The 27,199-nt window shown below is 33.5% G+C and overlaps 1 long non-coding RNA gene and 1 other non-coding gene across 2 annotated transcripts in view; one reads left to right on the top strand and one right to left on the bottom strand.

Annotated features, from left to right (window-relative positions):
• LOC136388710 (uncharacterized) overlaps positions 1-27,199 on the top strand; it is a 68,809-nt gene that overhangs the window by 15,641 nt on the left and 25,969 nt on the right. The window lies entirely within an intron of this gene.
• Positions 22,071-22,146, bottom strand: TRNAN-GUU (transfer RNA asparagine (anticodon GUU)). The gene has a single exon. It is a non-coding gene; the product is annotated as a tRNA-Asn (tRNA).

Raw genomic sequence — 27,199 nt, 5'->3', positions numbered from 1 at the left:
TGTTAAAATAAGAAGCTCACTCTTAACCAAATGTACAATGCATTAGGTAGGGAAAGAGAGTTAGATTGAGATTTTGAAAGCAAGAATCAAATGTTAATTTTCTTAAGAGAAAAAGAAAATCACCACCGTAGGTAAACATCTGAATTAGGTAAATAAGCACATACTTACATACATTAATGGCTTAAAAAATTACTGAGAGATTTCCCTCCCTCCAAGTCCAAACACTCTCAAGCCAAATCAACACAGCAAATTGGTAAATTTGGCATACTTTATGATAAAAAATATATATATTTTTAAGAGTGGATTGAAGAGCAGATTATTTTATTTACAGCTCAGAATGTGCCAGGCCCAATAATAGATACAAAACTAGAATAATAAATTAAAATATAGCAAATATTACCAAAAATAGATTTCTCCTACTTAATAAGAGGAAATGTTTTTAAATTAACATGTTTATATAATAAAATTTAAAAATATATTTGAAGTTTCAATACATATAAAATATAATCACTGTAATGATAAACATAGTTATAAATCTAAACCAAACCAAGCTGATTTTAACAGCTGTGTCTGCAGAGATAACTTACTGAAAGCTTCAAAGCTCTTTAGAGTTGACTTTGAAAGCTGTGTAGAACTTCCTCAGGAAACAATAGAGGAGACCATTTTGCATAACTGAATCAACAAAAGCATGAAACAGCTCCATACTTTTAGGCAGTGAAAATTATTCTTTTCTGAACTAGTGGGTTCAGGAGTATAAGCCACTGACTTTTAAGAATTGAGTATGAAAAACTAAAAAGGTAGCCAAGGTATCTCTGAAATGTTAAGGCAGTGATATCCTGAATGTGATGGGAAATCATTACTGGTGGTAAACAAGGAATAACATAATTAGATTTTCATTTTAGAAAAATCATTTTGTCAGCATTTAGAAGAGCTTAACATAGGGGTTTGTTCCAATCACTCAACTGAATCCCCCTGTCATCTACCTCTTTAGCTGTAGAGACATTAAGATGGGCTTATTTACAGTCATCATCGTGGCAAGAGGCTGGCATCACAAAAAGTTAACCAAGGGCCTTTTATGTAGTTGCACTTCACTCCAATGGCTCTTGGAAAAGGATGCATCACTTGACTCTTGCATTTTGCAAATTTCTGGTAGCCTACTTAATATATAAATCACATGGCATCAGATGGATGGAGTTAAACACAAAAAATGTTTTCAAATATTATTAAGGACACATACTGAGGTTTTGGTAAGATAAACACAATACATATCATTGTCTTCCCTTTATTTTTTTTCCTTTACAGTCTTGCGTGGGCAAGAATGGAGCAATATATTAAACGACCCCACCCTAGGCAAAGTCTTTTCTAACCCATCTGCCAATCCAAATGTTAAATTGTAGAAACAACAATGGAATGGCCCTCTTGGTAACCAAACTGTAGCAGTGGTTTTTCAGAAAAACACAAACTATTACTATTATTCATTCTGGAAAAGCCAAGCTCCAAAACAGGAGAAGTAAGAGCACAAAGGAAAGGGGAATTGAATAAACACAATAAAAGATAATAATGTCAGAATATCAGATTCAAGTGTTTCTTTCTATTGATAAAAATAAAATCACTGTCAAACCAAGAGAGCCTTGAGACTAGGAGAGAATTAGTGAAGGATGCACAGAGACATGGTCAGGGCAAATAACCCATTTTCAGGTCCTTTGAAGATTATAACAAAAAAATAAAGCTGTAACAAAAGCTAAAGTGTCCTTAAGTGGTAAAACAGTGGTAGCAGTTAGAGAAGACAAGCTGCCCTGGTCCCTGTGTTTTCACAGCAGCTCCCTGTTCCTCCCATTGAAAGGGTAAACTTACTTATATTCCTGGAAGATATAGGCTTGACTCTGCTCAGTAATCTAAGAATTCTGGACTAGAGTGCTCGAGGGAATAGGGGTGTAGCAAGCTGATGACTCAATATAAAAGCAGTTGTGAGAATCATATTGGAACATCAAGAAAATTATTGGCTTTCAATATTTTGTAAATAATAAAATATAATGGAAAAATCAATGAAAAGACTTGCAATATAGTTCTAAATCTGTTCTGCTACTTTCTAAACTTATATCTCTGAGAAAAAGGGAAATATATACTTGTATATCATATTTTTTAAAGCATAAAAATATACCTGTGGAGCAATTAATGCTGTTGATTTTAGATCAAGAAATTATGAATGTCTATTTTTGAAATTAAGAACATGTAAGGACATAATTATAATTAAGTGACAGAATTTTAATATCTTTAATAAAATATTAAAGTTCAGCCTGGGATGTGGAAGACCCAGGTTTGAGACCCCAAGGTTGCCAGCTTGAGCGCGGGCTCATCTGGTTTGAGCAAAGTTCATCAGCTTGGACCCAAGGTCGCTGGCTCGAGCAAGGGGTTACTTGGTCTGCTGTAGCCCCACGGTCAAGGCACATATGAGGAGAAATGAACAAACTAAGGTTTTGCAACAAAAAACTGATGATTGATGCTTCTCATCTCGCTTCATTTCTGTCTGTCTCTATCTGTCTCTCTGACTGTAAAAAAAAAAAAAAAAAAAAAAAAGTTCAATTAGAAAATTTTACTGACAAATTTTGCAGACAATTTATAAAAGACACTTATAGACACAGATAACACTGTAGAAGTTACAGAATTGAAAGGTGGTGGGAAAAGTGGAAAATTGTAGAAAGGGGTTAGATGGTAATGGAGGGAGACTTGACTTGGCGTTATGAACATACAATGAAATATATAGATGATGTATTGTGTAATTGTGCATCTGAAACCTGTATAATTTTAAACAATGTCACACCATCAAGTTCAATAAAAAATAAAAAAAATTTGGCCATTCTCTATCTTTAAAAAATGAATACATTTGTTAATTATATAGTGATTTCTTATTGAAGAAAGGTAGATTTCTGATATAAAATAAAGGACCAGCAAGAAAACACAAACAGCGTCTTAAAAGCATTATTGAAAATGTTTTTCAGTGTCTCACTGAACTTTAAATTTTCCTCAAATTAGCTTCACAATCCATGAAATATTAGAAGCATTAATTAATTCATTTATATGCTTCTTCCTTCACTTGGTCACTTGCCAAATTCTTGAGTTCTCACCATGTGCTGTGACCTATACAAAATTAATAATATTATTGGATGTAAAGCACTTTGACAACTTTACTGATAGCAAAGAAGCAGAGGAAAAAATTAAAATTAGAAAAAGGCACAAAGACTTGTGCTTACCAACTGAGAGTATCTAGTGCAAGAACAAGAAAGGTATTCACACATCAATACACTGTGTGAGTAAACATTCACAGAAACCCATGTTCAGGTGGTTGTAACCTTTGCATTGACTTCATATTAATATTTAAGGGTGAGAGTAACATTTAATTCGATTATACTCAGTAGCACAGATATTATTATTCTCAATGTACTGAGTTTCAAAGATGTTATACATAACTGTGTATATTCTAAAGCTCTCTGTCCCTTAGCCGCTCTACCTTTCGAAAGGAAGAGGGAGATTGGAATTTATCATTATTAGAATGTCCTTTCATAGAACAACTTTCTCTCTGACACAATCAGATAAAAGAAGCTTATTATATTACTTAAAATTATTATCAATAATAAAGATTATAATCAATAATAAAGATGTCAATCCTGATCTGTGGTGGTACAGTGGATCAAGCATCAACCTGGAACACTGTGGTTGTGGTTCAAAACCCTGGGCTTGCTTGGTCAAGGCACATATGGGAGTCAATGCTTCCTGCTTCTTCCCCACTTCTTCCTCTCACTCTCTCCTTTCTAAAATGAACGAATAAAAATCTTTAAAAAATAAATTTAGAAAAAGATGTCAATATTTTTAAAAGGAACATTTGTAAATGGGAACCGCTATGCTTCAGCTACCTCTATGAGTTCAATGTAGAAGGTTTTATTTAATTTCCAATTAGGCTTCTCTCCTGACCTCTGATCTTCTCTCTTCTCTTCCTCCTCCCCTTTATTCTCTTCCTCCTATCTCTATTCAACTTCTAAATTTTTAATTAATTTTAAAATATGGAAATTTTGCAAAAATAGTGAGAACTTCTGCAAACACTTCACTCTGCTTGCCCCAATGTTACCAATTGACAAAACCAGGAAAGTAATGTTGGTAAAATACCACCTACTACTAAACTACAGGTCTTACTCAAAACTCACTGTTGTTTTCCTACAATTTCTTTTTTGTTGTTTGAGAATCCCGAGTAGTATAATTGTGTTCCTTCCTCCACTCCAATCAGTGACATGTCCTCAGTTTTCCTTGTCTTTCATGACCTTGATGCTTTTGAAGAGTGATGGTCAATTATTTTGTAGAATATTCTTGACTTTGTGTCTGTCTGATGTGTCTTCTTCTTATTAGACTGACATTACACACTTGAACAAGAATAACAAAGATGTGATGATACGTTCTTCTCAGTACACAAAATCAGATATGATATTACTACTACTATCCATGATGTTACCTTGATCATCTGGTTAAGGTTTTGTCTTCTGGGTTCCTCCATAGAAAGCTTTCATTTTTTATTTAATAAATATCTTGGAAGAAGAAACTTTAAGATTCTAAAAACATTCTGTCTCTCCTCAAGATCTTTACTTCACTCTTAGCATATGCATGACATTAGACAGGTTATTCAAGTTCTATGCCTCAGGTTCCATGTTTTACAACAGAGATAATAATTATTTTATTAACATAGGTTTGTAAGCATTATATAAAGCATCTCATGTAAAGTTCTTAGCAAAGTCCTAGTGTACAGTAAGCATTCAATAAATATTTTATAAAAATATAAATGTTGAGAGCTCTAAAGGATGAAAAAGTTAAATAAATAAACAAACATCAAAATTCAAATTAAGAATCTAGAAATGATGGGCAGTCAAATCCTATCTTATACTTTAAAGACCGAGAGAAATTTGGAACAGTGGAAAATAAAGAAAGCAGGGAGTAAAATTTGGGAGATGAAGCTGTAGAGTTTGGGAACACCTAGTACCAATGTTAAGGATTTGAGTCCCTATCCTAAGGCTTTAATTTATTCTAAATAAATATAAAAGATCCCAAACATAGCTATTTGACCATTATAAAATCAAGCAATAACATGGTCTGAAATTTAGTTTAAAAATATTCTGTCTGAGATCTGAGTAATATTGTGGAAATGCAAAAGGAAGCCCCGCTCTTCCCAGGTCTCCAGTGAGGACACTAGATAAGAATGACGGCAGTAGGGACAAAGAAAACAGAAAAGAGAAATCATCTTCCTTTAAGATTCTTTTCTCTCTGTGCATTTTCTGCTGTACTGAAAAGTACCATTTGCAAAAGCTAGACAGCCAGGTGTTATCCTCTTATAGTCTTCTGAATCTACAATATGAAAAGTCAGATATCTCTTATTTTACTTTCACAACAGCCCTATGGCATAGGTACTTTTGTTATTTTAATTCTATAAATGAAGAAATTGAAGTTCAAAAGGATTAAATAATCAGATATCTTATCAAATACATTGTTTTAATTAATCACTGAATCTTGTTCTTTATAAATACTAAGTATTTCTCTTTTTATTTATTTTAAAGAGGAGAGAGAGAGAGACTGAGAGAGAGAGAGAGAGAGAGAGAGAGAGAGAGAGAAAGGGGAGAGGAGCAGGAAGCTTCAACTCCCATATGTGCCTTAAACCAGACAAGTACAGGGTTTTGAACCGGCAACCTCAGCGTTCCAAGTTGATGCTTTATCCACTGCATCACCACAGGTCAGGCCAATACTAAGTATTTCTTAAATAATGGCTCCTTCCCTTTCTTTCTGCTGCCACTAGCTTGGTTCAGGTTTCCCAAGCTATCCACCAAATTCCTTCTAACTTGAAGATTATCTCAGTCTTGCCCACCCACAGTCCATCCCACCTTTGCAATCATAGTGATTATAGTGTACAACCTATGGTAGGTACTAAATATATAAATATAAATACATGGATTCAATTTAGTAGTTAGAAAGGCTAAAAAAAATATATAAAACAATAAATGCACATGAAACATTTCTGGTGTTTATTTTTAATAATATAAAATAAAAATTATTAATGAAGTTAAGAAAATATGTAGAATTTTGATATTTACATCTCTATATGTGTAAACAAATGAATTGTAAAAGCTAATTAAATACATATTTACCTGACTATGAAATAGGATCTACTTTCTTATTTCTCATTCTAATCTAGTTCTTATATGTCTGTTTAGATATTATTTAAGCAATTGTAATGATGACTATTGCTAAAATACTATGCCAGTCTTCAAAGTACGAAGACACCTTATATTTTTGTTGCTCAACCTTATGATTTAGGAAATAATTTTCCTTTAGCTCCAGATTCATGACTTTCTGTTTTGATTGGACCCCCACTTTCCAGACACAAGATCTGTTGTATAATCAATCATGGTTACTAATTTTGAGCCCTGACGTTTCATAATTTGGTTGCTAAAAATGCATTTATGTCCCTGGAAGAAATAGATTTTGAGTGTGCTTTTTGGCTCGTCAGACATGAGCATAAAGTGGTGGGAACAAGAGCGTAACATGGAGAGACAGCAGGTTTGGCAATGAAAGTGGAGGCATCAGGAGTCTCAGCAGGCAGGCAGTATTTCTAGACGCTTCACAAGCATCGTGTCATGAGTCCAACCTGTTCAAGTCTCTCCTATCTATGGAGGCTGGTTCTTGATTAATATCAAGTCAAGTATTTTGTCCTTGTAATGTTTTACTTGGAAAGCCTGAGGTTAAAGATGAGTTTTTCTTTTATCTGTGAATATTTTATCTCCCATGTATAGACAGAGGACCTCTTTCCCCACAAATCAATTCCAATATGCTGTATCACTTTTAATGTAACAGTTTTCTATTAAAAAGGATTAGATAACCAAGAAAAACACAATGAAATTATAGATGAAGATCAAACATGCCTAAGAGAAATATTGAGTTTTTCTTTTCTAGTGGGTTTTTAACATACAAATAATTTTAATCTTTCACTGAAGTCATGTGGAACACATCCCTCTGTTGTAATCTTGATAATGGTAGTATAAATTGAGTAGCTGTTGTGTATGCATGTATAGAAGTCCTGATATCAGGATATTATATCTGTGTCTAATGTCACCTCTGACTCTGTTACCTTAGGATATTCACTCAAATGCTTTGAGCCTCAATTGCCTTGGAGATAATCAGTTGTAATCCTATTGCCAATAACAGACAGTCACAGTTTATCTTTGTGGATGGGAGTTTAATATAAGGATGTGTGCTAAAATGTCATGATACAGGAAACTGGGTTAAGAATTTTATAATAGTTTGGTGTTTCAACACTGCAATGATGAAGCTAAGAGAAAAATAGAAAAATAAACATCGGATAAGGTAAAACCAGAAGTGTAGTATTTCAAATTATCCCTATGAACATAATTTAATAATGTCAAGGAATATCATTTGACTTACCTAATTTATCACCATCCAATATGGACCACTTCAGTTAGAAATGATTGTGTACCAAGCCACCTCAAAGAGAGTTGTTGGTTTTTATTCTGATCTAACCAGGCTGCCTTTGAACCAAAAATTAATTCCTGATATAATTAATTGTGGCTTGCATAGTAACTTAAAATTCACTGATTCACTGGGTGAACATGATACGTCATTGTAATTTATTTAGAGAAAAAGTATTTGAGGCAATTTCTTCAGAAGAGGACTGAAGAGATTTGGGGGTGATTTTGATTAATATACAGTACTTATGTTTCTATGAAATTATATGTGTATGCATGTGTGTATACACATTTATGATGTATATATGCTTATATTATAAAGTATTATGTACATTGTGAGTTACTACTATATCATGATAAATAAGAGATTTTGAATAATTTTATGTGTTTTATAATGTATTACCAGTTGTGAGCAAAGATATCTCAACAGATTAAAATATATTCAATTTTAATTATCATTAAAATCCCAATTAGTCTGTTTTTAAGTGAAAAAGATTTTATAGATATCAGTTATATGATATTATTTGACCAATACAGTAATCCTCATTATTTGAGTTTTTTGTATTTTCAATTTTATCCACTTTCTAATAAAGTTATTTGGATCTCCTAAATCAACACCTGTTATACTAAGTCATTCAACAACATGCATAGAGAGGGAATTTAGAGTTGCCCTGGTCATGCATTTCCAACTGAGATCAAGCAAGGCAACACTTTTACCTGCTTGTTTCAGCTCTTACATCTTTTGCAGTTTTTTGTATTGCCACAGTTTGTGCATTTTTGTGCTTTTTCTTGGTAATTTTGTTGTTTAAAGAGGCCTCTAAGTGCAGTGTTAAAGTACTGTCTAGCATTCCTAAGCACAAGAAGGCTGTATGTTATAAGCTTTACAGACAAAATAACATAGGTTAGAAATATGGATGATGACTTTGATTATATAAAACATGACTAGTACAAAATTTTTAAATTAACTGTATTTCTCCTGCTCTGTTTTCTGCTCCCACATGGCATAGAATGAGAGAGTGAGCAAATGAGTAATTATAGAAGAAATTTTCTTTCATCATGAATTGAGATTTAGGGTTATTTTGTGTAATATAAACACTCCAGCAGCAATCATAATAATAATAAAAAAAAAAACTTTGGAGAGATGTGAAGAAGAACAAGGAAGAATGTTGAGTCGGGAGTTAATCTTCCTCCCCACTGATTCTGTTATTGCTGAACTTCACGTAGAACTCAATTATAGACTCACATTTTAAGTGAATATTTGCATATCTGTTTCACCTAAGAGACCATGGATTTCCTACGGGCAGAGACTACATCTGACTTACAAAATTTGAGTACAGTCATGTATCACTTAACAATAGGAATACATTTTGAAAAGTGCATCATTAGGCATTTCTGTCACTGTGCAAACATTGTTGAGGGCACTTACACAAACCTAGATGGCTAGCCTACTACGCACATAGGCTATGTGGTATAGCATTGTTCCTAGGCTACAAGCATGTGACTCTATTCAATATTGTAGGCGATCATAACACAATGGTAATTATTTGTCTATCTAAATATACCTAAACATAGAAAAAGCACATAAAAATACAGCTTAAAAGACAAAAAATATGGTACAACTGTATAGGGCACTTACTATGAATGAGAATTGCTGGATTGGAAGTTGCTCTGAGTGAATTAGTGAGTGTTGATTGAATGTGAAGGCCAAACACAGGGCAGTACACTTATTGTAGACTTTATAAACACTGCACATGTAGTCCTCACAAAATTTATATAAAGCATTTCTTTCTTTAATAATAAATTAATCTTAGATTGCTGTCATATTTTTACTTTATAAACTTTTTAAATTTTGGAACTTTTTGATTCTTTTATAATACAGTGGTGCTTTGAGATATGAGCAGACCAACAATACTTTTTAAGATACGAGCTGCAACTGGGTCCGTATTTTTGTTCGAGATCCAAGCAAAATTCCGAGGTACGAGTTGTGACTCGCGAAGCTGCTGCTAGTTGGCGTGTTGGCACATGGGTCCAGTATCGGCAGTTTGATATACGAGTTGAATGACTTACAAGTTTGGTTACAGAAAGAATTTAATGCATATCTCAAGGTACTACTGTAATACTTATCACTGCACAGTTCTGTATAATTGTATAGCCTTATTTATAAGCGTTTTTGTTTTTTTAATTAATTAACTAGTTTTTTTTTATTTTTTTGTGTAAAACTAAGACACAAAGGCACACAGTAGCTAGCCCTACACAAGGTCAGGATCATCAGTATTACTCTCTGCCACCTCCACATCTTCTCCACTGGAAGGTCTTTAGGGCTAGTAACACCCATGGAGCCATCATCTCCTATGGCAGGGGTTGGGAACCTATGGCTCGTGAGCCAGATGTGGCTCTTTTGATGGCTGCATCTGGCTCGCAGACACATCTTTAATAACAAAATAATAACTTTAAAAATATAAAACATTCTCATGTATTACAATCCATTCATTTCCTACCACTCATGTTCATGATTGCGGGTGGCTGGAGCCAATCACAGCTGTCCTCCGGGTCAATACCAAATTTTTATTGGATAATACGTAATGCACATGGCTTGTTGTATGGCTCTCATGGAATTACATTTTAAAATATGTGGCGTTTATGGCTCTCTTAGCCAAAAAGTTTCCCGACCCCTGTCCTATGGCAACAATGCCTTCTTCTGGAACACCTTCTGAAGGGCCTGGTTTGATTACTTTATTTCTTTTTCTCATTATAGATCAGCTTGTTGTCACTATGAACAGTCCTTTCTATAAATGAAAACTGTTCAGTATTGAGTTACATTTTTGTTTTAACTCTTTAAAAATAAAGCTTGTTGAGATGCACAAAACAGCTTTTACTAAATACTTCCCTAACAGATTTCTTGGAGGCTTTTTCTTTTATATATATATATATATATTTTTTATTTATTGATTGATTTTTTAGAGAGAGAGGAGTGAGAGAGAGAGACAGAGAGAGAGAGAAGGGGGAGGAGCAGGAAGCATCAACTCCCATATGTGCCTTGACCAGGCAAGCCCAAGGTTTTGAACCGGCAACCTCAGTGTTCCAGGTTGACGCTTTATCCCACTGCGCCACCACAGGTCAGGCCTGGAGGCTTCTTCTTTTTTCTTCTCCTGAAGTTTCCTTTTCTCTCACCTTTTCTTCAGCCCTACGTTCCTGTTTCAGCTCCTACAACTTCTCATCAGTAAATGCCTCAGGAGCTCCTCAATGTCATCCTCAGCCACACTTCAGGTTACAGCTGTTTGTCATCTCTACCACAGCCTTTATGACTTTTGCAACCTTTTGCTATATTATGAGGGTAATGATGTTAGGACAGCTAGGATGTCACTGGGCAATAGAAAATCTTCAGCTTTATTATAATTTTATGGGACCAATATCATTGTACGTATACAGTCCATACTTGACAGAAACATTGTTATTCAAGGTTGCACCAACATATTCATAATATTAGCATTTTTTCAGAGTCAATATCCATATTTCAATGGCTTTTATTCTGTCTATTAAAAGAATCCCACAAGTATTTCTGAGAATACTGGTCGATATTACACCTGTACTCATTGACACAACTGGCTCTCTAGAGTTGTTGTGACACCTGACTCATGGATGGTCTGCTTGTTTCACATTGCTCTTCCTTCTCTCAGTACCACCCTACTGACTCTGTTCAATTTCACACATCACGATGGATTCTGCTTGTTCCTGACATATATGACACCAGTGCTACTCTGTCTAGGCAACGGCTGAAAAATTGGCCAAAATCGCCACTACTATCTGTTGGATACCATTCCTGTTTTCCAGGTTCTGCCCTTTTCACCAGACATCATCCTCATAGAAGCCTTCAATGGGTGTCAAGCTTGAGTAATACTCTATGATATTGTGGAAGTAGAATACCACTCTGATTTTGTTTGTTCATTCCATGAAACAAGTGACATAGAATGACTTCTTGAATCCCAGTCTTAGAAATTTTCAGAAAAAAAATAAAAAAATAATATATATATATGTGTGTATATATATATATATGTATATATATATTATATATATATATATTTATGCATAGTGCCCTCTCACTAGAACAGAGAAAGTTGTCTCTGAGAGAATGACAGTAAATAAAACTAACACTATCCTATACAAGGGAACTTTTTCAATCATAGGTTATGACATATTTTTTTTAGTCCAAAATTGTATGTTATTCAGTGCAGGTGCACAGCCTTATTGACTATTTGGACACTGACTTTACAACATAATCAATAAGTCATCTTTAGCAAATTATTCAATCTCCATTGGCCTTGCTTGCAGAGGTCTGTGGGATTAAATTGGCTAGCATGTATACTTGAACACTATTGAAATAAAACTGACATTATTTAACAGTCAGTGAGTTTTAGTTATTGTTTTTCCTTTAAGAGGTGTTCGCACGTCATACAATGGATGTAAATCAGATTTGCTTCATGAGTTTTCCAGAAATGCCCAAATATACGTTAATAGTAGGTTTGGACACACACACACACACATCTCTGATCTTTCAGTACCTAGTAGCTAGCACATGTTAAGTGTTCAGGAGATTTTTATTGAATAAATGATAACTACAGATAGAGGTTCTAAAATGGGTGGGAAGTGTCTGTGTCACTAACACATAGTACTGATTTTATTAGGCAAGGCAGGAGAGCTATCTCCTCTCTAGCAATAAGCAAGGTGTCTTGTTAGTATTCTGTAAACATTTCTTAGATAAAAATTATCTTTTGCTGAGTAATTTTTATGCCATGCATTGTTTAATACCTATTATCTTATTTTACTGTCCAGTATGGTATTTTCTTTTTAATATTCCTATTCTAGATGAAAAAAACCAAAGCAGAAAGAGTAAATAATCCGTCTAAATTGACACAGCTAAAATGGAGCAGGGTGAGGAATTACTTATTGATAATCTGGATATGAAAGCATAGTCTTCATTACAGTCTTAACAGAAGGTGAATGAGTGAAAGAATGAATGAGAATTTAACAAGGATGTAGATGCTAATCTAAGACTGGATCTTCTGTCAGCTTGTCTAAATTTGAATATCAATCCTCTTGTTAGTTAAAAGATTATGGGCAACTACATAACGATTCTATGCCTCAGTTTCTTAACCTATTTAAAAGGGACAAACTTGGTATGTATCTATATCACAGGTTGTTATGAGGATTAAATGGGGAAAATTTGTAAACCACTTACTTAATCATTACTTGAACCCGAATATGTGCTTAATAAATAGATAAAATTATTGTGTTAGTTGTTCTTGATTTTATTCTTACTTATACTTTCAATATTTTATTTATTTATTTACCAACAAGATAAAAATATTGAATTGCCTTTATGATCTATATTTATTTTATGTATCCATTTAAACGAGTTCTAAAATATCTTATGAATAAAAATGTAGGCTTTAGTTCTTTGGAATGTAAATTATTTAATAATTTTAGAGACGGGGTGTTGTATTCAACTCTTGTGGACACAGATATAGAAGAAATACAGGCATACTGTTCATATGCAGAACACTTATGAAAGAGCGAGGAAAATATATAGAATTATTCTGAGAAATCTTTGTGTGAAAATAATAGCAAAATCCTAAGATATCATTTGTTATGGTTATGATTGTTCCTACAATATCCTTTAAATAAAAATAACATATTTTACACAAATGGGTTAAAATACAAATGATATATTTTCTTCTGAGAATTATACAGAACCATAAAATATTTATCTATTGGTACTTTTATCATTTCTCTTTATAGTACAGACATCAACAAAGATGCTAACCTGCAACAAATCACTCAAGATTGTTTCTGGACTGAAGCAATAAGGCAATTATTTCAAGATGCTCGGAATGTGGCCTGCAAAAATTAAACAGTTCTCCCATGGCATGTAGACCATGGTAATTATTCCTGGGCTACTCTTGTGAAATTGTACCATAATCAATATGTTTTGGAACTACAATTTTACATTTACTTGTTAGACTTTTATATAAGTGGATGTCTTAATTTAAATTTTAAATTATAATTTGAGACCTATGTCTAAAAACTGCAAATCCCTTTAAAGCCTACATTTAAGGAGTTCTCGTTATATCTAATCATCAAGATCTCCACAATCACAGTCTTTTGAAATTTGTATATAAATACTTATGTTTTCTTAATATTCTGTTTATATCATTAATTGCCAGCAGTACTCAAATATTGTACTTTCTACTACAAGACTATCACAGTCTTTTGAAATTTGTATATAAATACTCATGTTTTCTTAATATTCTGTTTATATCATTAATTGCCAGCAGTACTCAAATATTGTACTTTCTACTACCCTAAGAGCACCTCAGTGAAGAAGACGGGTCTTTTGCTCTATAACCGATTCTATTCTTTGGCACATTTGAGGTATACACTATCTACTGATATGAAAACAATGGCACAATTACACAATTTATGCACAATAATAAATTAATAAGCATTGAGGAAATACACATATGTAAAATATTAAACATTTTTTGTGATATTACCTTATTATTTATCTATCAACATACTGTTACTAAAAGTAACAGTTCTGGAAGGTTACATTACCGTGTATCTTGAAACAGCTGATCGATCCTTCACATCATTGATATGATAGTTCTAGTAATAAATAGTTCAAAAACAGTTTCTAAAACAACTCTTAATGTATGCACAGCATCTCTTCTGAGCAACAGGCACTTCTGGGTGAATCAATATTTCAGAAGACATATGTAGCTAATTCAAAGTAGTGATAAATGATATGAAGAAAGAGCAAAGCAAAATAAGAAAATAGAGAATGGTAGATTCTGGTAGGTCTTCTACTTTGCATAGGGAAGGACTCTTTGAAGAGGTAATATTCAAGGAGAGTGCTCAATAAAGACAGGAAGGGAAGAGTGCAATGTGGAGAAGAACGAGGTACTCTGTGGTGTAGAAATAATGTTTAAGGCAAGAAAGAGCTAGATGTTTTTTTAAGGAACTAAGAAAGTTTGAAGGAAGCAGAAGAGTCAGCATGGCTGAAATAGGAAATAGTTTAGGTTGGAAATTAAAACTCATTAGGCCTTACAACCTGAGTCAGGAAGATGTATTCTGTTCTAAATGTGATATAAACCACCAGAGAATTTTGAATCTTGGAGTGATATGATCTTATCTGAGATATCAAAAGAAAATTCTGATGGCTAGATGGGGGGTAAACCAGACTGGAAATAAACACACTACTATGGTGGTCACTGAAGTAGATCATGTCAGAGATGATGGTGACTGGGGTTAGGGTGATCATGGTAACAGTGGAGACAAGAGGTATATTTCAACGTATTCTTTGAAAGTCGACTTTCCAGACATATGAATTGGGTTCAGGATGAGATTGAAAGTAAAAAGGATTAATTACTTCTTAGTTTCAGAAAATGAATAAAAGATTAATGCAAAGATGGGAAAACCAGATTTTGTTTATACTAGAAAGTATTTATGTATTGGATATATTGAGATCATTTAAAAGAAATGTCATCAGCCACTTATTTGTAAGGTCCTAAAACACATCAGGCTATAAACTTGAAAATCAACTATGTATAACAAAACTAGATGAACTCACAAAAAAAATGAAAATACACCCTGGCCAGATAGTCCAGTTGGTTAGTGTGTTGTCTGGTAGTGCAGAGTTTGCTAGTTTAATCCCTGGTCAGGGCACATACAAAAATAAGTTAATGTTCGTCTCTCTCTCTCTCTCTCTCTCTCTCTCTTTCTCTCCCTTCCTCTCCCACTAAAATTAATAAATAATTTTTGAAAAGAGGAGTATACAAATATGGACATGTGTGTTTGTGTGTGCACACATATATATAAAAGAGAAAAAAGTGGTTAGGAAGCTGAGCGCATGGGTCATTCTAGCATTTAGGAACAAAAAAATAAGATTTCAGCAAAAGAAGATGGAGTAGTAGTAGCAAGGGAAAGAAGAGAAAAGAAGATCAGAGAGATGCATATAATAAGTCAGTGAAACTGAATTTAAAGAAGGATATCACCAAATTTACCAAATACTACTGAGACTATAAAATAAGAACTGAGAATTGATTATTGGATTTGAATAATTTGCTAAAGATAACTAATGGATCATGTTGTAGATCCTTATTCCTTTTTTTTTTACAGAGACACAGAGAGAGAATCAGAGAGAGGGATAGACAAGGACAGAGAGACAGGAGCACAGAGAGATGAGAAGCCTCAATCATCAGTTTTTTGTTGCAACACCTCAATTGTTCATTGACTGCCCTCTCATATGTGCCTTGACCATGGGGCTACAGCAGACCAAGTAACCCCTTGCTTGAGCCAGCGACCTTGGGTCCAAGCTGGTGAGCCTTGCTCAAACCAGATGAGCCCGAGCTCAAGCTGGCAACCTCGGGGTCTCAAACCTGGGTCCTCTGCATCCCCATCAATGCTCTATTCACTGCGCCTCCACCTGTTCAGGCCTTATTGCTTATCTTCACAATATTTTTATTAATGATAATCTTGACAATAATGACTGATGGTGATGATATTGAGAAAGCAGTTCCAAGTATGAGGTGATGAAATAAATATAGAAATTTCCATATTCCATTAGATGTTTTACATAAAAGAAAACATATAAATGAAACTTTATAGGAGATATGGAGTCAATAAAGGTGTTTTATATTTTCTGTAATTTTTAAAATAAAATTAGGATGTGGTGGAAATTGGATTTTCTTTCATTAGTACCACAAATACAAAGTTTTTTTTGCTGCTCAGCATATGTTAGCATTCTTAGAAACAGCTCACTCAAGACTTTGAGTCTATCTGGTAATTTCTCTCAACATAACTGCCTCTCTATATGCTATATATATATATATATGTGTGTGTGTGTGTGTGTGTGTGTGTGTGTGTGTGTGTGTGTATATATATATATATATATAGTTTTTTAGCCACCTCAATGAAGCCATCTTTCATCATTAGAGACATTATAATTATGTCAAAATGCTTGTTTTCTTGTTCTTATTATACATTATAATTTTATTAGTTACTCTCTGACATGTTCATAATATCTAGCTCTTTAATTTTATGGGATCCGAAGTCAAATTGCATGTGCTCAAATTCTAATTTTTATGTTACCATATGTGACATCTTTGACAAGTGTCTTATTCTTTTTAAGCCTTGGTTTTCACACATGCAAAATAATACAAATAATAATGTTATTTTTTCATTATTTTATATTTTCCCTCCATTATCTTATTATATATCCTTAGTTCCCTAGATCTTTGGTTAATGCTTTTTGCTCAACAAATGCTAGTTAATACAACTGTCCACCATGTGCATTTATCATATTTATTCAGTAATTATCAATAAATATTTATTATTATAACACTTTTTATAGGTCAATAAACAACAACAAAAATGATGACAAAGCAGTATGGCTTTTGCTAGAGCATCAGCAACTTATTTTTATTAAACAATGTAATCACTTACCTAAAATTTCTAAACTCCAACTATCAAAAAGTAGAAAATTGATGCAAACTCTTATAGAGCTAAAATAAGTGTCTTTGTATATAATTATGCATTTCCCAATTATAGGAGACCAGTGTTGTATATAATAGGCAATATATGACTTCAGAACCTTTATAAAATTTTAGAGTTCTAAGTTCCAATGTATATGTGACCTCAAGGATTGTAGTTAATTGAGTATGGACTTATGACATCTGTCCTTCAGCTGAGTTCATTTATTGGAGAGCTGTTTCCCAAACAATGTTTATTAGAGTGTTCTTTCCACTTTATGAAAACCTATCAAAGATTTTTGTGGCAAATGGAGCTATTATCTAAGCTTTAATTTTGACATTTTAAATTTACAAGTTATGGTTGAGGCACAAAACGTGTAGTGTACATTTTATATTTCAGAAAGCATATATAAAAATTTTTCATAATAAAAAAATCATAAACCAACTTATTCTGGACATTGGTTTAATATTATACAAATAAAACCCAACAATATTCCTTTATGGGCCCTTTTTAGAGAATAGTTGTTCTTAACACAAAATAAACATTCTGGTGTAGAGTGGAATTTAAAGTGATTTCATATGGAAATGATTTACTACAGAAATTAGAGAACACCCATAGTGACAATGGCTGCTATCCTAATCCAGCCTCAATCTTTATTCACATAACTCAAGTTATGAAGAAGGTCTTCCTTTCCTTACAACGCTAAATAAGTGTTTGCCACCTGTGTCTCACGGTATATCTGTAAATAACAGATTGCACCAATTATGTTAGTGTTCTGTTGCAATGCAGTAAAATAAAATGCAGCAGTGGAAAAGATTTATAGGCAAATGCCTCCTTTAGAATTCTGAAGCTGATAAGCAGAGATGTATGAATTATTAAAGTGAATAGAAGCTTTATTGACAGGCTTGTAATCAAACTTTGCTTGCACAAAACAAGAAACCTGTGACTAATTTCAAATAATGGTGTTTGCCTAACAAAATGGGACATTTAAAGGTCAACTTTATAATCAAAATCTGATTCCAGGGAAGGGCAACACTGTTTCTTTAGTCTTCTATTTATTTAGAATAGATACCATATTGAATAAAATAAAGCACAATGTCACCACTATAAACTAACAGATTCTGAAGAGAATTTATAACGATTTTAATATATGCTAGTCAGTAACTGAAGAAATCCTAAGGGTTAGAACTTTAAATTATAAGTGATAGCCAAAAATAGACAAACACCAGTTTCTCTTTTTTTATCTTCACTTTGAATTAACAAACACAAAATTATATAAACAATTGTTCTATTACATAAATGTGACTATCTCCCTTTTTCTTCAACTTTCTCCTATGAAAAAATAAATGAAGACAGTTAATGACTAAGGTGGATAGGAAGGAAACTCAGAGCAATCTGATATATTTTTTTTTAATAATTTTATTTTTTTAATGGGGTGACATCAATAAATCAGGATACATATATTCAAAGATAACAAGTCCAGGTTATCTTGTCGTTCAATTATGTTGCATACCCACCACCCAAAGTCAGATTGTCCTCTGTCACCTTCTATCTTGTTTTTTTTGTGCCCCTCCCCACCCCCTTTCCCTCTCCCATTCCCCCCTCCCCCCCGTAACCACCACACTCTTATCAATGTCTCTTAGTTTCACTATTATGTCCCACCTACGTATGGAATAATACAGTTCCTATTTTTTTCTGATTTACTTATTTCGCTTCGTATCATGTTATCAAGATCCCACCATTTTGCTGTAAATGTTCCGATGTCATCATTTCTTATGGCTGAGTAGTATTCCATAGTGTATATGTGCCACATCTTCTTTATCCAGTCATCTATTGATGGGCTTTTTGGTTGTTTCCATGTCCTGGCCACTGTGAACAATGCTGCAATAAACATGGGGCTGCATGTGTCTTTACGTATCAATGTTTCTGAGTTTTTGGGATATATACCCAGTAGAGGGATTGCTGGGTCATAAGGTAGTTCTATTTTCAGTTTTTTGAGGAACCACCATACTTTCTTCCATAATGGTTGTACTACTTTACATTCCCACCAACAGTGTATGAGGGTTCCTTTTTCTCCACAGCCTCTCCAACATTTGCTATTACCTGACTTGCTAATAACAGCTAATCGAACAGGTGTGAGATGGTATCTCATTGCCGTTTTGATTTGCATTTCTCTAATAGCTAAAGAAGATGAGCATCTTTTCATATATCTGTTGGCCATTTGTATTTCTTCCTGGGAGAAGTGTCTATTCATATCCTCTTCCCATTTTTTTATTGGATTGTTTGTTTGTTTGTTGTTGCGTTTTATGAGTTCTTTGTAAATTTTGGATATTAGGCCCTTATCTGAGCTGTTGTTTGAAAAAATCATTTCCCATTTAGTTGGCTTTCTGTTTATTTTGTTATCAGTTTCTCTTGCTGAGCAAAAACTTCTTAGTCTGATATAGTCCCATTCATTATTTTTTGCCTTCACTTCTCTTGCCATTGGAGTCAAATTCATAAAATGCTCTTTAAAACCCAGGTCCCTGAGTTGAGTACCTATGTCTTCTTCTATGTACTTAATTGTTTCAGGTCTTATGTTTAGATCTTTGATCCATTTTGAGTTAATTTTTGTACAGGGGGAGAGACTGTAGTCCAGTTTCATTCTTTTGCATGTGGCTTTCCAGTTTTCCCAGCACCATTTATTGAAGAGGCTTTCTTTTCTCCATGTGTGTTGTTGGCCCCTTTATCAAAAATTATTTGACTATATATATGTGGTTTTATTTCTGGACTTTCTATTCTGTTCCATTGGTCTGAGTGTCTATTTTTCTGCCAATACCATGCTGTTTTGATTGTCGTGGCCCTATAATAGAGTTTGAAGTCAGGTATTGAAATGTCCCCAGCTTCATTCTTTTTCTTTAGGATTGCTTTGGCTATTCGGGGTTTTTTATAGTTCCATATAAATCTGATGATTTTTTGCTCTATTTCTTTAAAAAATGTCATTGGAAGTTTGATGGGAATTGCATTAAATTTGTATATTGCTTTGGGTAATATAGCCATCTTGATTATATTTATTCTTCCTAGCCAAGAACAAGGTATATTCTTCCATCTCATTATATCTTTTTCGATTTCCCTTAACAATGGTTTATAGTTTTCATTATATAAGTCCTTTACATTCTTTGTTATGTTTATTCCTAAGTATTTTATTTTTTTTGTTGCAATCGTGAAGGGGATTATTCTTTTGAGTTCCTTCTCAGTTGTTTCATTGTTGGCATATAGAAAGGCTATTGACTTCTGTATGTTAATTTTGTATCCTGTGACCTTACTGTATTGGCTTATTGTTTCTAGTAGTCTTTTTGTGGATTCTTTGGGGTTTTCGATGTATAGGATCATATCATCTGCAAAAAGTGATACCTTTACTTCTTCTTTTCCGATATGGATGCCTTTTATTTCTTTGTCTTGTCTGAAGAGCAATCTGATATTATACAGCATTGAACACCCCATTACATTTATTTATCAAAGTAAAATCGGTCCCTCTTTCCTATCAATGCTACAACTTAACTCTCAATTTAAATACATGAAACAGATAAAATATTAATTTTTTGAAGTAACACATTCAAAAATAAATAAAAATCTCTAGTCCTATGCTGTCTTATTTTTATCCTATTTACCATAGCCTGCCTCACACCCATCCATATCTACAAAATAAAATGCATTCTGCTTTTAAGGTGCATTGAGCCTTCAGTTACTCAAACTAAGTTAGTTCACTGAACATCTCTAAAATATAAAATGAAGTGAAAAATTTAGATGCATTAGTGCAAAGTAGATTAATTATATAGATTTATATGTACTATTTTTCCTGAAACCTGGAAGCCCATTCTAACAAGGATGCTTTTCTTTTTCCTGTTTGAGGTGTGGTTCTAACTGGCACATCAGATCCTAAGCACCAAGTGGATTAGCTGGTTTTGCTTTCTCTACTTTATGGCACTGATTGCAATAATTTCAGTATTTTTCTATAGCATTATAGTTCTTGATTTCAAAAGTTTGTGAAGAGAAAAAAAAACAACCAAAAACGATTTGTTGTGAATTACTGAACTCCTACATGAGAATTGAGTTATTATTGATATAAGAAGTTGAAAAAAATTACCTTTAGATCTGGCACCAGAATTCTTATTTTGGAAGTCCAACTACTACACTGAAAGAACCTCAAGCTAGAGACTCTATGAGGCAAATAACATATTTATTATTTTAAGCCTTGGTGGTTTTGCAGCAATAGATAATTCAGTTATATGCATTTAAGACAATAAATTATTACCTATTTTGACTATTTCTATATCCTTCAGATTTAATTTGCAATTTTATTAAATGTTTCTTATGTAGTTAAAATAAATGCATATTCTACAGATGTGCCGTGTATTCTGTGTATGCTACCTAGTTAACGAGACAAATTGGGTTGTCCAGATATTTTTATTCTTTATTATTTTTTCTCTGCTCATTCAGTCAATTGCTGAAAGAGAAGTATTCAAGTACTCAGATATGTTTGCTACTTGTGAGTTCTTGCTTTACAATCAAGATACTATGCTCTTAGTTGCATACAAATTTATGATGATTACATTTTTCTAGTTTATTAACAACTGCACTATTATGAAGTACTTCTCTTTATAGCTATAAAATAATTCATACTCAATGGTCTACTTTGTTCTATGTTTGTATGGCTGGCTACATTAAATTTCTTTTTCAAAAACATCTTTGCATGACAAATATTTTTTACATTTTTTTTTCTGAAGTTGGAAACAGGGAGGCAGTCAGACAGTCTCCCGCATGCGCCCAACCGGGATCCACCCGGCACGCCCTCCAGGGGGCAATGCTCTGCCCATCTTGAGGCGTCGTTGCAACCAGAGCCATTCTAGCGCCTGAGGCAGAGGCCACAGAGCCATCCTCAGCGCCCGGGCAAACTTTGCTCCAATGGAGCCTTGGCTGCGGTAGGGGAAGAGAGAGACAGAGAGGAAGGGAGGGGGAGGGGTGGAGAAGCAGATGGGCACTTCTCCTGTGTGCCCTGGCCGGGAATCGAACCCGGGACTCCCGCACAACAGGCCGGCACTCTACCGCTGAGCCAACCGGCCAGAGCCAATGTTTTACATTTTTATTTTAAACATTCTCATTTCTTTTATTTAAAATATCTTTCTTCTACACAGAAAATGTTTTAACTTTATAATGGATTATTTAGTCTATTTACATTTGATATAAATTGATGTATTAAGATTTATAATTGACATTTTACTGTCTGGTTTATTTTTCCACATATTCTATGTTCCTTTATTCTCTGTTTCTTAAATTAGAAATCATTATTTTTTTCATTTTTTATGTTTATTGTAAAATATTTTACTATTTGTTTAATGGTAATCCTACAATGTACAACATACAAGCTTGACTTACTAGGTTTTAATATAAATAAGTACTAGCATCACTTCCCAGGTAATTATCTTTTTAACTTCCTCCCATCTTTGGTGTTATGATTTTTATGCATTCTATTTCTACATTTATTTTTAACACTATAACTCATTACTATTATTTTCTACAACCAATATTTATTTAGATTTACCCTTATTTACCATTAGATTTATTGTATCTAATGTTCTTTGCTCTTCTTTTCTACGTTTCCACAAGTCAACCTGACATCATTTTTCTTTTGTCTGAAAAATACTCTTTAGTATCATTGTAGTGTGGGCTTGTTGGTAATAAATTATATTTCTCGATTTTTGTTCACTAGAAATATATCTATTTATCTTCACTTGTAAATAATGTTTTCACTTGGAACATAATTCTAGGTATGTAGTTATTTATTTATTTTTGTATTTTTCTGAAATGAGAAGGAGGGAGGCAGAGAGACAGACTTCCGTATGCACCCAGCCAGGATCCACTGAGCATGCCCACTAAGGGGTGATGCTCTGCCCATCTGGGGCATTGCTCTATTGCAACTAGAGCCATTCTAGTGCCTGAGGTGGAAGCCATGGAGCCATCCTCAGCACCCGAGCCAACACAGCTCCAATGGAGCCTTGGCTACGGGAGGGGAAGAGATTCAAAGAGAGAAAGGAGAGGGGGAAGGGTGGAGAAGCAGATGGATGCTTCTCTTGTGTGCCCTGGCTGGGGTTTGGACCTGGGAAATCCACATGCCGAGCCAACGCTCTACCATTGAGCCAACAGGCCAGGGCCTAGGTATGTAGTTATTTTAAATGAGCTTTTCAAAGATGAAATTTTTCCTTTTTTCATGATTACTAATCTCATATTCTGTTGATGCTCATTTGAATATAGTCTTTTTTTTGTCACTGTAGTATTTTAAATATTCTTTTTTGTCTTTGATTTTTAGCAGTTTCATTACAATGTTCAAGAGTTTGATTTCTTTATATTTATCCTGAATGGAGTTTGTAGTACTTCTTAAATATGTAGCTTGATCTCTTTCATCAATTTAGAAAAATTCTTAGTCATTATTTTTTAAAATACTACCTTTGCCATCTTTCTCTCCTTATGATAATGCTTTTGCTGTTAAATATTTTTACAATATCCCATATGTCTCTGTATTTTCTTCTTTTTCTTTCTGTATTCCAATCTGTATAGTTTCTACTGTCTTATTCCAGTTTACCAGTCAGATCTTCAGTTCTCTATTGTACTCCTAACCCCATACATGTTTTTTTAATTTCACAGTATTTATCTTCTGTTTTAAATTCTCATTGATGGTTTTTATATATAATTTAGTTATCTGATGAAATTCTCCATCTTTTCATTCATTCTCTTTGATATATTAATCACCATTATAAAAAAGTTTATATCTGAAAACTTCAGTATCTGGGCCACCTCAAAACTTTATTTTTTTTCTTAGTCTTTCCCTTAGAATGTGCCTGATAATATTTCACTGTGTGTTGGCCATTGTATTATGAAACATTGTAAAGAGATGATATTATCCCCCTCCAGAACATTCACTCATTCTTCTCCAAGCTTCTAGAATAGAGAAGCAACTTTAATCCATAACCAACTAAGAGGTTGTTTTTCATACCTTTAACTGTTTGGGAATTGATCTGATCTATTTCCCAGTCACCTCTTTCCAACTTGCCAGAACCTGAACTATTTATTTTCAGTAAAGCTAAATGAATAGTCAGCATTGTGTGACTTTCAAAGCTTCATTTAACATTTTAGCTACTTTCAGCTAGGATTCTTAGCATCTTTACAAGTGTGTATTAACAACTGGAAAATAATGTGATGAGAAAGCCAGGCAGAGTGTCATGTTCAACCATCTCTGCACATTTCTTCTTCTCCAGGAACCCTCCAAATTTTGTCTGCTGAGGCAGCCAGGTCTAATTTTTTTTTCTTTATTTATTTTTCCTCCTCATTCCTCTGAAATTGCTGAAAGCTCCATGGCTTCTCTGCATCATATTGATTTTCTTCTACCTTGTTTCTTAGGCTTTCACTCTGTGCTACTTAAGGATTAGAAAGGGCTCCAAGGAGAAAAATGAAGTAGATTGCAAAACTATGTCAATATATTTCCTCTCTTTCAATGGTTATGACACCTCTTGTCTCGAATGCCTTAGGAACCCTTGCTGACTTCCTGTGCATGTTTATTTTTATTTTATTTTGCATGTTCCCAACTTTTCTTACTTTACAATAAAAAAACTGTTTGGGTGGAAGTTATTCCAGCATTACTAGGAGAAGGAATCCTGAGGATCTTTGCATTTCAATGAAGACATTTTTCTAGATACAGTTTTATTAAAAATAATTAAATATTTTGATTTCCGTTTTGCTATGTAAAAAAAATATACTTCTTTCTGAATTATTCTCAAATGCTAACCAGTTATATAGTATCTAAAAATTACATTTTTATTAAAAAAATATATCATTCCCTTTCTATAGGACACACTACAAGCAACTCAATCTTTTTCTTCTTGAATTAAATTAGGTAATGGAATTAAGATTACCTTCTAGAATAAGTCTAGGTTAAAATCAATTTTTTTAATTTCTTAAGACAGTGGGTCCTTGTAGAGAAATAAACTAATTGACCAATGAAACACAATGAGTGCCTCTGACAGTCTTGAGTAAATATATAACGTTAATAATCAGTAGATATGACATGGTTAGTCATTGGCAAAATAAAAGACTGTTTAACAAATAAGGATGCTAACTGATTTATAAAATTTGAAACAGGGAAAACTAAACAAACAAACATAACCCCCCAAAAGTAATAGCAGTAAATCATTCTACAAGAAGCAGTGGATGTGACAGGAATAGTTCCAATTAGCAAATATAAGTTTTCAGATTTGTCTAGCTCTTGTTTTGGCTGGTAGGTTCAAAATTGTCATATAAATAAATTAATGAATTAATTTATAGGAGTGCCATTTGTGTTTTATTAACAATAGTGTAATTTAAACTTATAATTATGATTAATCCAATCTATGCAACTAGACTTTAAAGCAAAATATAAGAAGAATTAGATAAAAACTGTCATTTAATAATCTAACCCAACCTTTTAACTGCAGCTAGCAGGGCTTTTGGGTTTAATTACTGCAATTCTAACAATCACAGAAGACAGCCAGTATTTATTATACATGTTGTAAAATGTGTAGTTTTAAAATTAAGGGTTGCGTTGATTAGAATATCTAGACTGCATCTCCAATGACCTCCAAAAGCATATGTTAAAACAATTTTCTCTTTATTATTTAACTTGTAGTAAAGATGTATCTTCTATGATTGGGGTTGTGCAGCTTCAAATATCAATGTCAACTTTCTACAGAAAAGCTTAAATTTGTGTATCAATTTTTTCAGTTTAACATTTTATCGGGACATTTTAGTGAATGAAAAATAAGAGTCTCTCTTCTCCTTTTTCTCCATAAACAAATACTACAAAAATGCTTTGGAAAATGATAATAGGAGAAAGAAACTTGGATGATTGTCTCATGCTTTCATAGTCAATACTTTTTTTTACTATAAAACATTCACAGCTTTCCATATATATACAGAGACATTTCAATATTTTTTAATTTAGAAAAAGTAAAATGACCAAAACTACTATATACTTAAGATTACTTTCAAGTAAAACTGTATTTTGTACTGATATTTACATAAATAGCATTTAGGTATCAGAGCATTTATACAAGAGATATGTTTATTGAATCTAAAAATATTTTTGATCAATATATTGACTAAGAACCCCAGAATATTAAAAATAAATCCCTGCCAACTTGAGTAAATAAAGTCATTCTGTAGAGAAATAATGAATGTCAGTGCAAGGGCACTATTTCCTCTCTATATATCAATACTAACTTTATGAATTTATAACATATTATCAACAAGTCAGAAAATTGAAGAAAAATAGTCAATCATGTCATTAATGAGGTAATACAAGGGTATATACACATGCATATATACATGTAATCAGTAAAAATATGTCATTTCATAAGACAAAATATAGAATTCTATATTGCAATAAAAAATAAAAGATATTACTCTATGCTTTGGTTTATATAAGGAAATTTTAAGTGGAACTTCTTAATATATTTTGAAACTATTTAATCAGAAATATCCTAAATACTGTCAAAATATTGGATAAAAAATTGTCTAGGGTTTAAAGACAAGAAATTACTTAGGGCCTGACCTGTGGTGGTGCAGTCGATAAAGCGTTGACCTGGTAATGCTGAAGTGCCGGTTCGAAACTCTAGGCTTGCCTGGTCAAAGCACATATGGGAGTTGATGCTTCCAGCTCCTCCCCACCTTCTCTCTCTGTCTCTCTCTCTCCCTTTCTCTCTCCTCTCTAAAATGAATAAATAAAATTTTAAAAAAATTTTTAAAGAAATTACTTAGGAACAACAATTGAATATTTAATTTTTTATGATTATTGGCAATTTTGCATTTATTCTTTGTTTAGGAATAATATATATATATATATATATTTTTTCTGAAGCTGGAAGCGGGGAGAGACAGTCAGACAGACTCCAGCATGCGCCCGATCGGGATCCACCTGGCACGCCCACCAGGGGCCACGCTCTGCCCACCAGGGGGCGATGCTCTGCCCCTCTGGGGCGGCGCTCTGTTGCGACCAGAGCCACTCTAGCACCTGGGGCAGAGGCTAAGGAGCCATCCCCAGTGCCCAGGCCATCTCTGCTCCAATGGAGCCTTGGCTGCGGGAGGGGAAGAGA

The sequence above is a fragment of the Saccopteryx leptura genome, chromosome 1, assembly GCF_036850995.1.
Source record: "Saccopteryx leptura isolate mSacLep1 chromosome 1, mSacLep1_pri_phased_curated, whole genome shotgun sequence".
Taxonomy (NCBI): domain Eukaryota; kingdom Metazoa; phylum Chordata; class Mammalia; order Chiroptera; family Emballonuridae; genus Saccopteryx; species Saccopteryx leptura.
This window is presented reverse-complemented; position numbering and strand designations above follow the sequence as displayed.